Source organism: Kogia breviceps, chromosome 4 (assembly GCF_026419965.1).
Source record: "Kogia breviceps isolate mKogBre1 chromosome 4, mKogBre1 haplotype 1, whole genome shotgun sequence".
Classification (NCBI taxonomy): domain Eukaryota; kingdom Metazoa; phylum Chordata; class Mammalia; order Artiodactyla; family Physeteridae; genus Kogia; species Kogia breviceps.
The window spans coordinates 39,597,768-39,616,436 of record NC_081313.1 but is presented as its reverse complement, the minus strand read 5'-3'; the positions used below and the strand labels follow the sequence as shown (position 1 = coordinate 39,616,436).

General features: G+C 35.9%; 1 long non-coding RNA gene across 5 annotated transcripts in view; it reads left to right on the top strand.

Moving 5' to 3' along the window:
• LOC131756154 (uncharacterized) overlaps positions 1-18,669 on the top strand; it is a 1,089,329-nt gene that overhangs the window by 197,666 nt on the left and 872,994 nt on the right. For 2 of the 5 annotated variants that reach the window (XR_010840131.1, XR_010840128.1), the window contains exon 5: positions 8,692-8,776. The exons of the other annotated variants lie outside the window; for them this stretch is intronic. This is a non-coding gene — a long non-coding RNA (uncharacterized lncRNA). The remainder of the gene's footprint in view (positions 1-8,691; positions 8,777-18,669) is intronic. 5 annotated transcript variants of the gene reach the window in all.

Sequence of the window (18,669 nt, the reverse complement as noted above, 5' to 3'; positions counted from 1 at the left end):
ACACAAAAATAGATAACTGAAACCATGGGAGATGACATGTAGAGGGGTGTTTCAGGTAATGCAGGCCTTTCAAAGCCATGTTAGGAATTTTTGTTTTGATTCAAACAGCAAAGGGAAGCCTTGACAGTGTCAAAGGAGTGATTTGAATTTTCCAAAGGTTGTTGTGACTGCACTGTGATGAATGGATTGGAAACATCATGGTGAAAGAATAAGAGTGGATCTATGGAGATCAGTTATGAGGGTATTTTAGTTGTCTAGGTGAGAGATTATATAATTTTGAGTGCAGACAGTGGAGATGGTTGAAATAGCACAAAGTAGATGGGTTTGGCAGATATATCAGTGATGAAACTGAGGAATTTGTTGATAATGCAGTGATACTTTGTTGCTATTTTAGTCATTGTGTACTCTTTGATTGGGTCTGAGTTGCCCAGTTGTTTCTCTGAGAGTAGGCTGATGATGACTCTTGGTGAAGAGACTGGGTGAATCAGAGGGGATTCTCATATCCTCTAACAAAATTTAAACCAGTATAGAGTCCTTTGTATCCCAGTCCAAATCTGACTTCCCTGTGGAGAGTAAGAGGAGAAGTAAGGAGGAAGAAATATGGACTATTATGGCAGAGAGAAGCCATTACCCTGTGTGGTCCATGACATATCTTAGTTGGTTTAGTGAATGATGCTTATAATCAAAACTCATATGAATATATAGGATACGTATTTTGGCAATTAGATAAGAAGTTTCCCAATAATCTAAATATGAATTTATGAAAAAACTAGTGATGAAAATGAAGCAAATCCTAAATAAACTCAGAAATAGTACATAATTGTCAGCTGTTATTCTAGATGTTTATTGGAATTATTAGGTCAATTATTTGAGAAACCCATACACTCATTCAACAAATAGTGAGTTTGCTACTATGTGTGAGGAACTGTGCTTGTTGAGTGTATGTGTATCTCTTGGGAGAGTGAGATCCTGAATAAGATTATTCTTCATGACTTTCATGAGCTTACAATCTAGTGAAGAAGATATAATATTTGATTTTAAAAATTTAAATGATAGTACTGTACAAGCAAGATTAGTAAAAAAATTCAGTTCAAATAAAATTCTAACACTTAACTTGGATTTCTCTGGAGTCTGAGTTTCCTCTTCAGAGAAGTTTTAAACAATATTGTTAGTAAACACCTTACTTTTTATTTAGTTATAAGTAACATTTAATGTTATGTTAGTTTCAGGTATACAAGATAGTAATTTGATATTTTTATACATTATGAAATGATCATTTCAGTAAGACCCATTACCACCCATCACCCTACAAAGTTATTACAATATTATTGAATATATTCTCTATACGTACATTACATCCCCTTGACTTACTTGTTTTACGGCTGGAAGTTTGTACCTCTTAATACCCTTCACCTATTTTGTCTGTCCTCTCACTCTCCTTGCCTCTACTAGTTTGTTCTCTGTATCTGTGAGTCTGTTTCTGTTTTGTTTTGTTTGTTTGTTTTGATTTTAAATTGCTACTAAATCAGCATCTTTGATATTTTGGAATAAGTCCTGAAAAATAGTATTTGCTCTCAACCTAGTTAATCTCTTGCTACCCAGATTCTAGATCACTTGCCTCAGGCACTAACTGTTTTTGAGACATTAAGCAACTTGTAATCTCTCTGTGCCTTTGCTTTTTGTTTACTTATTTCTTGAATCTCATAAATACCTGGTTTAGTTTCAATTAAGATTATGCAATAGATTAAAGAAGATGACAGTAAGTGTGTGCTTTCAAAGGTGAAAGCTCTGAACAATTATTTAAAAAATAAATTACTTGTATTTTAAAAATGCATATTATATATGAAGTATTTTTAACATATATGTATGCATATGTATTTTCTCAGGTGACAGTGGGTAGAACCAGATGTGAGTGATTTTTACTTACATGAATAATGAGACAATTATTTACTTAATACCCCCCTTTTTTATTGGGGTTAAAGTTAAGAACAGAATAAAAGAATTATGTTTGGAATACATTGAATAGGTAAAGTGTAGGAAGACTAGAAAAACTTTATGCCTCTGTGCCTTCTTATCAATGCTGTTGATGGAAACGAAATTAAACTTTTTGTCCCAATGCTTCATTGCCATAAGAAAATACTGGCTATTCGATTAATTTGGTAGATCTGAAATACTAAAGAAATTAAGGATCTTGCTGTCTAACCCAAGACATTGTAAGCCAACAGCCAATCACCAGAGAATCTGTAGTTTGGACATTGGTGAGTAGAATTAGCTGCTGCAAAAGACAGAATCTTTCTTTCCTCGAACTTCTCTGTGAAGTGTTCTGGCTGAATCGCACCATGGATTAGCTCAGGTAAATGCTTCCTTTTTTCTTTTTTAGCACATAAGACAAGTGTTACAGTGTGATATTGTCAGCCATCTCCTTGGCAGTATTTGGGAATCTAGGTACCTTGTTGGAATGTTTAACTTCATCTTCTAAATTATGATCAAACAGTGGGACAATATTTTTTCATTTGGCTTTACTGCTACTAAGTCATGATAATCATTTCATTAGGAGTAATGGGTCTCTTAGAATAGCAAAGTTGAGCTCTTGTCATTTTTTCCATATATATTTCACTCCAAGTCTTTCATAAAAACTTACAAAGACTGTCACCTAATCACAATATGATGGGAAAAACAGCATATTACACCATTTTTTTTTTATATTGAATACATTTTTGCATGAGCAGCATGCATTTTCACTTGGCTCAAGGCCTAGCAGGCCCATCTGGGCTTTCCTGTACTGCTAAGAGCATCATGAATTGCTACTTTATATCATACACCTGTAATACCTAATATACCAATAATGGATGGAAACCATTCCCTTTTCTTCCCCGAAATACTTTTCTGAGTAAGAGTTTCATGGTTTGCTAAAGTTCTTACCAAGTAAGGTTGGCAACTCTTGCTGTTTGTTCTGTCTAAAGTTTTCATGTGACAGCTGGAAACTTTCATATTTCTAGAGAGAAAAAAAATTGACAGAAGTTAAATAAGAGGGCTTTACCTGTCAAGACTGGAGACATGGAATTATGTGTTTTCCTGCAACATTTGATGACATCATTATTACCTAAGTGGAAAAGGAATAATATTCTTTGAAAACCTTAAGCTGGTTGAGAAAGAGCAAGATATATTAATATCTTAAAAATTTACTTTTTTTTTTTTTTTGGTGGTATGCGGGCCTCTCACTGTTGTGGCCTCTCCTGTTGCGGAGCACAGGCTCCGGACGCGCAGGCTCAGCAACCATGGCTCATGGGCCCAGCCGCTCCGTGGCATGTGGGATCTTCCCAGACTGGGGCCTGAACCCGCGTCCCCTAGCATCAGCAGGGAGATTCTCAACCACTGCGCCACCAGGGAAGCCCAAATTTACTTTTCTTACTGCTTAATCAAGGCTAAACCACTGGTATTTGCAGCTCAGAAACTCTGCTAAAACAGCTGAACAATTTCCACCTGGTGACAGAGCAATTGTTAATTGGAATTAGTTGCAGGGCATTTGGATATTTTAATAACATTAAACCAAATATTTATTTCAGCTGCAAAGATGGAAGGATTATCATTTGGAAATGTTTTCTATTGAAGTACTTTTTTTTCAACTATAAAAACACAAGTATTGGGTTTTCTTTCTGAAAAGATATTTTATGTGAAAAGTACTTGTCATTTTAAACCCCATATTATTGTATAATCTTTGGATGAAGATATTGCTGTGGATGGACCATAGAAGGATGTATGCCATCTTCATTATGATAAATAGTACAAATTTGAGAAATGGCTCTTCAAATTTGTAAATTCAGCCTTTGATTTCAGAGTTTTAAGTTGATTGATCAATATGATAATCAAACGAGTAGCCTTCCTCTAATTACCTGATCGATATAAACCATTGTAGACAGTACTAACAGCAAGTTTTGTGGTTTTCTTTTTTAAGTCAATATTTCTAATGTAAAATTAGGTCACAGGCAGCAAAATGATATGTCTAACAGAGCATGGAATAAGTCTTTAAATTCCTATCCCTGATCTAGTCATTATAATAGAATCACAGTTTGCTTTCAATTTCTTGTTCCAAAACTGGCTCGAATTTTCATTTTCCTTTTGCCATTTACACTGAACAGATTTGCAGTTTACCATTCCTCTTTAAATCTCTAAAGCCCTAAATTTTATGCTATTGTGTGTGTATGTCTAACTGAACAAATCAATTCGAGCAACCTCTTATTAACAATGTACATTTTTAGAGTTTCTAGATCTGATGGGTTTTAGACATAGAGTAGAAATTGTTCAGAATGTAAACAAGTATTTCTCAATTTGAGTTTTTAAATATCTCATCATTCATGCAATTTTGTCTCTAATTTTTTTTACTAGTAAGACTTACATTATCTAGTCCACTGACATGGGTCACTGGGAAATCAGTATATTAGAACATTTGGCTATTATTGACCTGAAAAAAATTTAAAGTAGCATTTAAGAGGTCATTGTCTTCATATCCTATTACTGATTCCAAATGTCCATTTCTCTTTATACATGTCCTTGTGTTTCATTATAGAGAAGGACTTTTACTGATGATATTTTGTTCCCGTTCCTTATCTGATTAAAAAATCAATTTGGATGCACTCTTTCATGCACCCATGCATATGTATACATAGATAAGTTATGGTATATGTTTTGCACAACACATGGAATGGAAGCATTTCCTCCATTTCTTATTATTGCCACCCGAGTAATCTTCCAACATGCAAGCTTTCTATCAATGTGTTAAAAATTCTCAACTCCTAACCAGACTAAAAGAAGAACTAACTATATGCAGACATTTCATGTTTATAATAATATGAAAAGATAAATGATTAATTATTAATCAAAAGGCCAATTTCAACTCTAGCTCTGCTCTTAAATTTATTTACTTCTACAGAATATAGTAATTCAAAGGAAGATAACAGAAGAGATATTACATTTACCTGGAGAACCTGCAAAAATACCCCTGCCCGGGCTCCATCCCAGAACAATGGGATCAGAATCTCTGGGGTGGGGTCCAGGCAGGAGTACTTTTTCACAGTTCCCCAGTCTGAAAACCAGTGCATTAGGTACCCTCTTTGAATTTTCCCTTGCTTAATTTCAATCATGTTTCTTTTGCTTAACCAGATATGTCTCTTCTCTGCACTAGAATACACTGCTTGCATGCAGCCAGTTTATGTTCAAACTTTAACCCACCAAGTCCCTCTGAGCATATAAATATTTGATTTTAGCATGAATTTATTTGCCTACAGACTGTAGAGGTCTTGAGATTAAGAAATCCACCTATGGGGAGGGGGAAGGGTAAGCTGTGACAAAGTGAGAGAGTGGCATGGACATATATACACTACCAAACATAGGGTGGATAGCTAGTGGGAAGCAGCCACATAGCACAGGGGGATCAGCTCGGTGCTCTGTGACCACCTAGAGGGGTGGAATAGGGAGGGTGGGAGGGAGGGAGACGCAAGAGGGAAGAGATATGGGAACATATGTATATGTAGAGCTGATTCACTTTCTTATAAAGCAGAAACTAACACACCATTGTAAAGCAATTATACTCCAATAAAGATGTTTAAAAAAAGAAAAGAAATCCACCTAGTTCTCACACAAATAAACAAAGATATAAGCAAAGACAAAAACTTAAGCAACAATTGGGGGCTCATAAAATATTTACTGTCCAATTGGTTCCTTCAGATGAAATTACTCTTATTTTATAGAAATTGTTTCTGATTTTCTGGGTGACCAACCATCCTAATTTGCTCAGGATTGAGGGTTTTCTTAGGATAAAGGCTTTCAGTTGTAAAACCAGCAGAGTCCTGAGCACAGTGTGTCAGCTGGTCCCTCTACTTCCATTTCCTTAATTTAAATTTACTGATCCCAGCTCCCTGTGTAAATGAGTACCTAATTGAAAGGCTTCCACCTATTAACCTGTGTAAATTTCAGAAATCCTAAAAGTGGCAAAAGTAGTCTTCTAGCTGAAAAAAGAGCATTTTTAAGATTAAACATTTAGGAAGAGTAGAAGGAGAAGGTTGAGCTGAATGATAGCTGATCTTTCTCTTAGCTGAAAGAACTTGTTATTGATTACAGGGAAATGCTACCTTTTGCATCACCTGAGACTTGAGACCACTATTTAGAATTTAACAACAATCTTGCCTATCCTCCCTGATAAATTAAAGTAATTAATTTAATTCAATAAATGCTGGACACTAGTGGGAGTACACAGGTCATTCATATACAAGAACTCCTTGCCCTCAAGGAATTCATAGTACAGTTGATAAAGACCATCTATGATGGCAAGATTAGAGGGATCCTTGGACTGTGCTCTTAGCAGGTATAAATGATTAAAGTTTACTACAAGGCTGCTCTTTATGTGGGTACTTTCATTCTCCAAACAAATCCCATTTGTTATCTGTTTCTGTACTTGATTTTTAAGTTGTCTAGACAGGCTGCTTTGGCAACCATCTGAGATGGTTTTGCTGAAAGGACTTTGCTGTTCCCATAACAAGGAAACCTGGCCAGGTGACCTGTTGCTGGGCTTTGATGATATTTGTTCCTTTGTTATTTGATCTTTTCCAGTGTTTAACAGAAGCTGGTGCAAAAGAAAACTGGGGGGAGACATATCTTGGCAAATAGCTAGAGGAGAAATGAGAAAGAGGTGCAAACTTTTCTATTTTGAATTGTAAACTTAAAAGTGTTCAGACTACAGGAGTTTCAATCCAACTCCTCTCCTTACCAGGTATAAGAAATTCGGTGTGCTATTGAACTCCCTAAACCTGTTTCTCATTTCTCAGATTGCAATGGTTATTCTAACTTTTTCATGGGGTCGTTGGGAAGATTTAATGAGATATTGTATGGAAAGGGTATAGCCCAATTCCTGGCATATAGTTAATAATAAATATGTAGATTTGTGTGTTATAGGTGTAATTCCTCTGTGCTTACCTTTAGAGCTTCCTAAAGATCGCCAAGTCTTTTGTGTGCTTAATAGGTTTAAAATAATTAGAAATGATTTGGGATTTTCTATATCTCCACAGTATCTTTAGAAATAGGAGGCAAAAAACTACATTACTATAATAATATTAAATAGAGCTATGTGAAAATCACAGTGGACCAAATTGTACAAATCAGAAAACATTTAAATCTGGAAAACTATGAGGCCATGAGTAGTACTTGACTGTTTCTAATCAGGGAGCTCTTCCCCTACTTTTTGAAATGATATCCACAAAGTAATTACCAAAGTGCATTTTCCAAGCTCCTTTTTTGTATATATATTTTAATTTTTATGTGGATATATTTAAATACTTGGAATTTAAATTTCATTTTTAATACTCATAAATAAACTTGGCAGCAGCAGCATGTGTGTAAATGCTGTCGAAGGGAACTCTACTTTTTGTAAAGACAGGAAAAGATAGATACATGAGGATACATGAACTGGCTGCTGTCCAAGAAGCAGGAATCAGGAGTGCTGACGGGGTTAATGACAGCTAGCGAGGCAGTGCTACTCTTCTGTGCCAGAGATTCTGAGGCTGCTTGCTGGAGCCATAAGCTTTATAATTCTATTTCTCTTCTGCTTTATCTATAGAACTTAATATTTATAGCCCCATTCCTTGGATTAGCAGCTCAGAATTTGAATTAACAATGCTTCAGTTGTCTTATTTTTAAGATGCTTTACCTAAAAAAACAACACAAACATTACCTTTCAGATTTCTAGCTATCTGGTTTTAGCAGGGTGTTATTTCTGGTGGCAAAGGGCTTCTGACATTGCTTTGGAATTGCCTCCTTTTGTTGTATCAGCCTCAGGTCACTGGAAATAAATAGAGGCTTTGAGGATGACAAAGACGAAGAGGTGATTTGTGGGCCAGGGCATCAAACACTGGAACAGGTGGATGTGAGAGAAGCGTCCTCTGGCCCCATACTCGGCACCGTCACTTTTTTCCTTCAAGGAGCCCAGAATGTTCATCAAGCATGAAAAGCTTCCAATCTATTTCTGACGTAGAAAAAAATAGCTTTTTCTACAACAAGTGTTTCCCCTAAATACCCAGTTCTCCATCTAGAATGAAGTGGATGGATAATTGGATTTAAATGAATGTAGAGGTTGGAAAGGATGAAAAAAATTTCATTGTGCTGTTTAAAACTCTCAAATCGTTTTTTTGTTTAGGGATTTTTTTTCTTTTGTTAGTTTTGTTTTTAAGGAATGGACATGTCGTTGCTTTGCTCTTTAAAATATAGCCTGATCAGAATTTTATCTATTGAGATCTGAATGAAATTGAAGTTTTGGAAAATCCTTAGCTTACTAAAACTCGAGTCTGTATACCAGTTTCTGTTATTAAATGAATATTTTCAGCCTCATATAAAGCAAAAGAGCAGGTGGATTATCTCAGAATAGAAACAATTCATTTTACTTTTATGAACTAATATTGATAAGTGCTCCACCATAAGAACTGAATCTCTATTGAAGTGTTCTAGGGTCAGTTTCACTTTTGCACAATACGGTAATTATAATCATTCACCAAGAGAGAATTTTATAACTCAGTATGTCCTGTTAGGTTTTCACACAGCTATGAGGTTTTTGTTTATTTCTCTGTTTTCAAAGTCTCTTGTGTATTTAATCATGATGTTTTCCTTCATATAATTTTATTCTCAATTTGACTGATTTGTTACCAGATACCTTCAACAGAATCAGATGCCTGTTCCTTCTCCCTGTCTATCAGGAGGGCATGTTGAAATGTTCTCATCCTGAGATGCCTAGGTTAAAAACATCTTATTTTAGCATTTGGTTACTTCTATTCTTTTTCACCTAAGTTCTGTATAATACTGCAGTATGCCGAGCAACTGTAAATTGTGGACATGGCCTTAACATTGTACTCCTAGGTTTCTGGATTCTGAGTTTCATCATAGACAAGAACAATAACATTAAATTCCCCTTCAAGTCTCGGTGAAGCATCTATAAACAGTAATTTATTCAGCAACTAAAAGAATTAAGAGCAAATCAGAAGGAGGGGTGGGAAGGGGCTAGAAAAAAACCCCGCTACAGTATTATTTAAAAAGACTAAAGGACATCTAGAAACTTACTGCTCAGTATTAGCTCAACCTCTTTAAATCTTGTTTACAAGTCAAAGTTTATATTTCCATAAGATATGTATTGTAGGAGTTTCAAACAGCAAAATTGTGTGAATCATTTTCTTTGATCAAAAGCTATACCTCATCAAGGTAATGAGTTTTATACCACAAAGTTTTTTCTTTCAGCTTTAATTACAAAATCAGTCTTCAGTGATGTGCTCAGAATCATTCAGCTTTTCAGAATGACATTATTTTTTTTTTCCAAGGGGTCACCTCATTTTAAGGATAACTGCAGAGTAGACTTAGGTGTAATTTCATTCCTTCTTCTGCAAAGCTGCAGGTTAAACTCAACATGACAGTGTGACTGATATGCTTGCTAAATTTGCACTAACATATGCAAATTTAGGGAGGAATTATTTATCAGGGAGTAATATGCTTAAGTTTTTTAATAAAGAGAAGTCTAATAAGCATAGAGGGGAGAGCTCTGTGTGAAACTGGTGACAGATTGGAATCATTTGCTAAAGGGAATCACCTCATGTGGAAATTCTACTGTATGTAGAACAACCTTCTTGATTTTGATAGGAGAGGCACAGATGTGGCAAAGGCCTCATTGACCTTCAAATTTCTGCCTTCTGATTGAAGAGGAGACATCCTCCCCCGGTGGGTAGGATCAGTGCCTTCTGCTCTGCCTACCTGATTCAAATTGAACAGTTATCATTGGCCAAAATCAGAAAGACTTTCCCATGGGACCAGTGGACTCTGGGTTTGATCTAAGTTAGTTGTCCCCATCTGAGAGGTTTACCAAGTTTTACCAAGCTGATGCTTGTCTGTTGTTCAACACCCTTTTTCCCCCTTTCCTTAAGACTCAGGTCCACTCTTCTACATCTTTCTTAGTTCTTGAATAGAAAACCAAATTTTTAAGACTAAGTAACTCCAGCAAAACTTTCATTTTGCTTAAAGCTGATCATTATAAGCTCATGCTACATTGTACCTTATGGTTTGTAAAGAGTTTCCACATATGCCAGTTTGCATTAGGGAGTCAAAAATAGTCCAGCATATAGATTATATGAGTCACATATACAGACTATATCTATTCTACCTTCCAGATCATTATGCTGACTCATTTTTATCATGAACAAACATTTAAGTGTTTTTCTTTCTGATGATGATACTTAGTCTAGATTTGGTTTGGTTAAATGTTTTTATTCATTCCTCTGTTTAGATAGGTGTTTGGTTTTAAATTCCAAAAAAAGGTGGGAGTGGTAGTGCCCACAAGCCAATCTATTACAACGTATTTCTATTATTGGGTGTCTCATATATATTGTTTTGTGCTGACTTTTCTCTTGGAGCAGTAGCTGTCAGAGGGCTATGGAGGTCTCTGGTTCCTCCAGGTGTTTCTCTGTGACCTGAGAATTGAGCCAGGCAAAATGATACTGATTCTGTTTTCTATTTTTCTTTTTCTTCTTTGATTTATTTACAAGTCAATGCAAATGTAAACTGTTGATTTTCAAATATGAACTTTCCATGATGGCTTTGAATTTATTTTAAGAAGTCACAAAATGAACATTTGAAAACAGGCTGTCAATAATGGTTGTTTTCCTAATGAAAAGTTTTATCTGATTTCTAGGTTGTTTAGTTAATACTTGTTTGTAATAAATATTTTATAAATTGTTTTTTTATTATATATTCTGTAATTTTTATAAAATCAATTATATAGTTTCTTTTTTAAGATTAGCAAGTAAGGTTTTTTAAATTGAAATATAGTAGATTTACAATGTTGTGTTAGTTTCAGGTATACAGCAGAATGATTCAGTAATACACACACATATATATTCTTTTTCAGATTCTTTTCCTATAGAGTTTCATTTTTAATAGCAAAACAGGGCTTTTTTTTTTTTTTTTTTTTTTTTTTTTTTTTTTTTTGTGATATGCGGGCCTCTCACTGTTGTGACCTCTCCCGTTGCGAAGCACAGGCTCCGGACGTGCAGGCTCAGCGGCCATGGCTCACGGGCCTACCCGCTCCGCGGCATGTGGGATCTTCCCGGACCAGGGCACGAACCCGTGTCTCCTGGGCACATTCTATTTCTCTGACAGAATTCTTCACTTTGCAGTATAATTGCTTTTTTATGCATCTGTATCTTCTTCTAAGACTGTGAACATCTTGAGGGCAGAGACTCTGTATTATTTATTTATGATTCCTTAGAATCTTTTATTAGTTACAGTTGTGGTCTGGGAAGAGCAAGGATTCCAAGGAACCACAAAAAAATGAGCTTGATTTGGAAAAAAAATGAGTAAAATTTTCTTGTTGAAACCATTCTACTGAGATTATTTGGATACCTTATTTAAGATTATTTGGATGACATGTTTTTTTTTTTTTACCTACATGTGTTTATGACTTTTTCTTCCTCCTTTCTCCATTTATAAGATGATGGACTTGAGCACAGGTAAATAAACTGATGGGATGTTATGAGCCTGACTTAAGAATGTCTAGGTCCTGATCATTTGAGAAATCGATTATCCTACAGGAGATTACACTCCTTCTCGTTTCTACTACATAAATTGCACTGATAGAATTGAAACATTTATTACCTACCAGGGCCCTTACCTTTATAATTTCTTATTAGAATAAGATGACTTCTGACCATGATTTTATATACACTGAAGGAAAAATGAATGACAGGCATGTTCCGAATTCACTCATATTTTAGAGGCAAAGTGAAATGAATTCCAGATTAAGATTAATTTTTAGAATACAAAATCAGATCAGTAAATGCTTTATTGAAGAATGATGACTCCTTTGCAAGATATGGTTTTTGCTATATTCAACATGGAATGCATGTTATTATTGGCAAGATGATTCTTCATTTAGAACATACTCTTTCAAGGGAAATTTAGAAGATATCCTATGTTTAGTCACCTAACATGGGAAAAATAAGGTTTTCATGTTGAATTCCTGCTAATCTACATCACATACAGTCAGACTGAGGTACACAGGCCTATGTAGAAGGTTATGTTTTGAAAAAAATGCATCTGTGGCACATTTACTGTCATCCTTATGTCTGAATAAAATGATACTTTTTTATTATAAAGAAGTCAGAACACAATTTTAAAGAACAACTTTGATAATCTGAGATAGTATAAAATGCTCTCATCTTTTTGAGAGGTACATGTGTAATGAGGTTACATCTATTTATTTTGGTTTGTATGAAAGATTCATATAACTTTTTGCTTTTTAAAAAATTAATTAATTAATTAATTTTAACATCTTTATTGGAGTATAATTGCTTTACAATGGTGTGTTAGTTTCTGCTTTATAACAAAGTGAATCAGTTATACATATACATATGTTCCCATATCTCTTCACTCTTGCATCTCCCTCCCTTCCACCCTCCCTAGCCCACCCCTCTAGGTGGTCACAAAGCACGGAGCTGGTCTCCCTGTGCCATGCGGCTGCTTCCCACTAGCTATCTATTTCACATTTGGTAGTGTATATATGTCCATGCCGCTTTCTCATTTTGTGAACTTTTTGCTTTTTTTACATACTTACTTTTGTTCTATAATTGGCACCCTGAAATACAGTGATAAATTTCCAAATTTTAGTTTTCTTGTTAAAAATGGCTCTGTGTTTATAGTATATGCACCAGAGAGAGCAAACTACCATTTTTGAAAAACGGATATTAAAAACCCTTGTGAAAGCTCTATAAAAGCAGTGGATTTTATTTCATGAATCAAATCCACTTTAGCTTTTCTGGTTCAGCTGAACTAAGATTAACATTTCAGATAGAGGAAAAATCTGCCTTGATGCCTTCACTTTATTAAACTAGAGTTGACAATATAGAATCCATCCTGCAATTAGAAAAGGCTGCCTTTAGTTTTAGTGGTGCAATATTGAATTTCAATGTCATTATAGTTCCAGCTTTTATGTACTAGTTAAGCCAAGCAAAATTGCTACTGAAAATTAGGCTTTTTTCTTTCTTTCTTTTTTTTTTTTTAATAGTGAGCTTACACTAGTTTGAAACAAAACCCATCCCTTTCAATCCTTGCTTCAACATGGAATCAGGCAAGCCATGAGGGGTTATTGTATTTCTTATACAATTCTGTCTTAAAAATTTAGAAACTTACTATTTCATTTATCAATGTTACCCATTGGCACTCATTATTTTGAAAATAACTCAGATTATATTTTTGGAAGAAAAATTTTAAATCCATCTGTGGTACTTTGACAAGAGTGGCCAACTGAAATCATTATTCTTGACCTGGTTGAGTAACTATGACTTTAGTGAGCCTATGGGTTCAGGTCATTACCTACCATTGTTTTTAGTAAAGTTCAGTGCAATCTAAAAGAAAGACAAAATGAATGTGAATATCCTACCCAGCCAAAGGTTGTGATGGTGGGCAGGCCCGACATTAGGTAGATGAGAGAAAGCTGTGTTGGGAATGCCTTATACTCCTAGAATTTGTTGTAGCAAAGGGAGCCTGAGATTTTCTGTGGACCAGAATTAGGTCATGCAGACAAAAGGGAACACTTGGAGGGGTGATGGGACCCAAACAGGGAGCTTCTTTGTGGGCTAGACTTTCAAAACCAGAGGCTGAGGAGAAGCTAAGTGCCTGCTCAAGAAGAGATCTTCAGTTGAGAGATCTCCATAAATGAGTGGGTTCCTAAAGAATGGATAGAACACCTTGAGTGTGGAAGATCCCTTGCTGGATGTCCTCAGACCGCCAATGCTAGAACCCAATAGCATTGTCAACTGAGACCTTCCTTGTTATCTCTCCTTCCCCAGTTACAACTCAGTAAGCACAAGGTGTAGTCTGGTGGAAAAGAGAAAGGAGAACAGACTTAAGACAGGATGGAATAGACAAGAATCTAATCACACCCCCTTTCCCATGACATGCTAATCATTTCTTATCATAGAAAACTGGGCATTTAAAAATCAATGAAATGAGAAGCATATTGACTAAATGTTCCTGGAGAAACTCAGAGTATAGCAAAGTTTAAGACCTATTCTAGATTTCAAACAAGAGGCAGAGAAGAGCTAGCTGGACAGAGCAGGTTGGAAGGTGCAATTGAGGAAAAGGATAAGGATGGAGCTGCTCCCAAGGAGTGCTGTTTTGCAGTAGAAAGTTTATACTTATATGTGTGGAGCATTTTACAATGTATAAAACTTTGCATGAGAATGAAAACTTTATATCCTTTTGTGCCTCTTATAGACACTTATAAGACAAATAGGACAGACCTGGAAAGACTTAGTGTTTGTCCAAATTCCCACAGGCTTTACATAGGAAATGGAAGAGGAGCTCAAATGTCTGACTCCTGGGCAAGTCTCTCTGCTTCAATTAGCTGCCTCTTCTGACTACCTGTCTTCCTTTTCACCAAGCTGTCATTCTTTCCAGATCTATTTACCACATTTGATCCAAAACTTAGTACAGTGTGGCACATAGTAGGAGGTCCATAAATACATGTTGAACGAGTAAGTGACTGGATGAATAAATAACAGACAAATGAATGTGTGAGTCTGTGTTCAGCATCCCTGGGTCTGAGTGGGCGGTCACATTTAGCACCCTTCTTTTTGCACTAACACAATGGACACACCAAGTTTTCCTCTTGAAGATGGTAATCTAGACCTAACTTTGCCTCTTTTGTTCTATGATTTTACAAGCACTCGGTTGCAGATTACTATTATTTTGCTTTTTTTTTTTTTTGGAGATATTTGTATGCTTCATCTTAGGAGCCCAATATCTTATGAGGATCGATATACTGTAAATGCCAAAGTGGTTTGCAGTAGTCTCATTTTAGCTGTGTTAACAAATCTGTTAAGTTGTTAAAGAGGACTTTATATATATATTTTTGTGTGTGTGTGTGGTACGCGGGCCTCTCACCTCTGCGGCCCCTCCCGCTGTGGAGCACAGGCTCCGGACGCACAGGCCCAGCGGCCACGGCTCACGGGCCCAGCCGCTCCGCGGCACGTGGGATCCTCCCGGACCGGGACACGAACCCGCGTCCCCTGCATCGGCAGGCGGACTCCCAACCACTGCGCCACCAGGGAAGCCCTATATTTTTTAAGTGTACATAAATCAGAGCCCTCTATCTCTTAAACTGTTCTTATCTGTATTTCTTTAGAATTAGTTTCTTTATCATCAGAAAAATTCCACATTTTCTACAACAGTGGACTCACAGAGATCTGCAGGATAGCTTTTATAAATCCTCTCTTGTCATTTTCAACTTCCCTAAGTGACATTTGCATGCTTTCCTAACATTGTCTTATGGTCTATTCAGTTGCCCTGGTCAGTGTGTTGGTGTAAACATTTGATTTAATGCCGATTATATTTTCACTTTGAGCTTGTCATTTCGTGTTGAATTTGAATTTTCAACCTTACTGCTATACATGAACATCTATGCCAGTTGTTGGATTGGAGAATGAACAGAGAGGAACTGTCTATGCACATGGTAACTGTTGCTAGGGAAACAATTCCCTAGCAAACATTTTTAATGGTGGCTGAATTTGAATGAAGGTAGTATTCACAGACAAATGGTAGCATTAGAATAAATGTATAGTATTTTTAAAAACTAAATACAGAATGGAGCCACGTGGACTATTCATTTGAACAATAACTTATCAATATGTTCATATCAAGTCTGCCATTAAAATATTTGCTTATGTTATGTTTCCATTTTTGTGTACTACTAAAAGATTACACTCAGTTTTCCCATCATAACTAGATGACCCTTACACTCATTATTTAAACAGCTAATGAGTTTAGATACTTAACAAAAGGTAAGGATTTAGTGTGGTGTAGAGAAAAGAGAATTTAGATAGATTTAGTTTTAATTCTTATCTCTGACTCTTATTGTCCGTAGTAATTTAGAGCTAATTACTCTTAGTAAGCATCAGTCTCCTGGTGAATAATATTTACATGGTATGTTAAAAATATTAGCATACCAAAAGACTATACTAGGTAACTCAAATTCACTGTGTCCAAAATAGAACTGGTCATCTGCCATGGGCACTTGCCAAGATCAGAGGTGATTCTCTAAACAAGAAGGCAGCAATTTTAGATCTATAGACCAACCAAAAGATTTATTCTAATTCAACTTAATTACTAGTCAAAACAATATTATACAACATTGAGGTGCTAACCTACTTGTTTGATCTTTCTTATCATGCATTCTCATGGATATTATTAATTCTTTTAGAAGTCTGAGCAGACTGGATTCCCCACTTTGGAGGATGGGTATTGATCAAGGAATTTTGCTCACAGTCAGAAGTTCCCTTTGAAGAGCCTGAAGAAGACTTCGTGCTAGTAGGTCACTCCCTGAGGTGGAAGTGACTGCCCTTCAGGCTAGTTTAATGGGATAATCTTTCACTCTTCTTCTGGTAACATTAATAAGCAAGCTGACAGCGTTTTAAAATTACAGGGTAATTTATAGGTAAATTACAGATAATTTCCATTGGTAGCAAGAATTTCCATCTGTAGCATTGAATTTCCAAAAAGGGGCACAGAGACTTGGGTTAATCAAGAAGAATTTACAATTATAATTTGATATTTCTATCTTTTTAATTGCCCAAGAACAGGAAACATTATTAAGATACGATGAGGATTAATGGGGCTTCCAGACTATAAAGGGTATCCTAGGTTACCTCAATTCTAGAAATCTTTTTCTGGCAAAGTTCTTGATGTAACCATCATTTTGTAGCCACTCTGGAAACTTCAGTGCCATTTTAACTTTTTACTCCCCTGGACACTACACTTACATCTAACTGGTTGTCAGATTTACTGTCAGTCCCTGTAATACCACTTACTAGCTGTATGAAAGATAAAAATCACTACCTCCACGACATGCATCTAATAAAGTGGTTAAGAGTGACATTGGTCAGCAAGCTTACAAATGTTCAAAGATTTTAGAAATCTTACTTTAGTCACTTGAAGTCCTTGTTTTAGAAATATCTACATATCTATCAGCCTGTGTTCTCCATAAAAATGGAGAGAAAGCTCACTAGTCGGTGCTTTGTGGAGACTAAAAGGAAGAGATGCAGGAAAGGAGGGAGAGCAAATACAAGACAGTGCTTACCTAGCTGGCCAGAATTCCACAAGTAGAAAGACCTGCTGCTAGATCTTTAGAAAGTCCTTATGGAATCCCTACAACTTTGAATGGTCCCTCTCCCTGTATCTTGTTTTCCTTTGGTCAAAGTTAACTCTCCTGCACAGGGGTTGTGTCACCCAGCTCTCCCTCACTCCACTCCTGCCCAAACCCCACCCCAAGCCCCCAACTCCCCCCACCTCCCTACTCCTGCAGTTGCAGTGAAAGTGAGCTAAGGTTGAACTTGCCTGGCCCTGGAGTTGCTGCATCTCCTGTGATGTTGGCTGAGATGGAGGCTTCCACAAAGTGGGGCCCTTGCCCACAGGGAACCTGAAACAGCTGATAGTATTAGGACATGAGGCGATACCGGCAAAGACCAGGGCTCCTCAAGGCCAAGGGAATCAAGAAGAGGGCTGGACTGTGTCTGGCAACATATCAATTCAAGAACATATTATTTTTGACATGTTTATGATGCAGTAATCTGTATTTTACAAATGCAACAGTCTGTGTCACCATTGCTCATTAAATGCCAGAAGCAGAGGAGAAACAATTAGGTATGTTGATTTCTAAGTATAATAAATGTAATAATAATGGACATTGGAAGAAGACAAATGAAACAGAAAGCGAGTAGGTAGTTCATGATTTATTGTGTGGCATAGAAACACTTTTTGAAAGCTAGTTACCAGTTGCCATAGGAGAATAGCAGTTAAACAGAAGATAAAAATGAACATGATACTTCACCACATTTTAAGACACTGTTGTCAGGGGAATGAAAATGCTAAAATATCAGCAAGGTCATCTGTAAACATTTTGTCAAAGACTTCTTAAGGCTGAAAATTTGGCAGCTCAAAAAAGAGAACTTCAGTGATTCAATACTTTCCTCTATTTTGGCCAACCCAGTGAAAATTAGGACTTCTTACTTTATGTTTCTAATAGTGCTATATGCCATTCAATAGCAGAAATATAAGCTTATGATCACCTGCTGGATATTTAAACTTTTTTCAAGACAATTAATAAAACAATGTCCACGGGAATTAGTGATGCAAGTTACAAAATAAGAACAGAAATGAATCCCTTTTATGGTGAGTAGAAAATAGGATCTTTTTTTTTTTCTGGGATTGACTAATGTGTTGAATCACTGGAAATATGTTCATAAATATTAATTCATATATATGTATACATACACACATACATCATTTCCTCATTCGCATGTATATATGCGAAGACAATGTGAATTAATACAGAGTAGCTGCTTAGCTTTTAAAACACTGTATAAATGGAAAACTAAAAACCATTAAAACTAGATCAATTGCACACAATAAATAAAAAATCTACATTTATTTGAAAGTTACCATGTATAAAATAATGAACTAGTCTTCAAATGCAGAAATAAAAGTCATAGATTAATATGGCTCTTATCAAAATACTTAAGAAAAATTTAAAAATACAAAGTGACTTGTTTAAATTGGAAAAAGGCTTCTAATGTTTAAAAAATATGTGTCAAA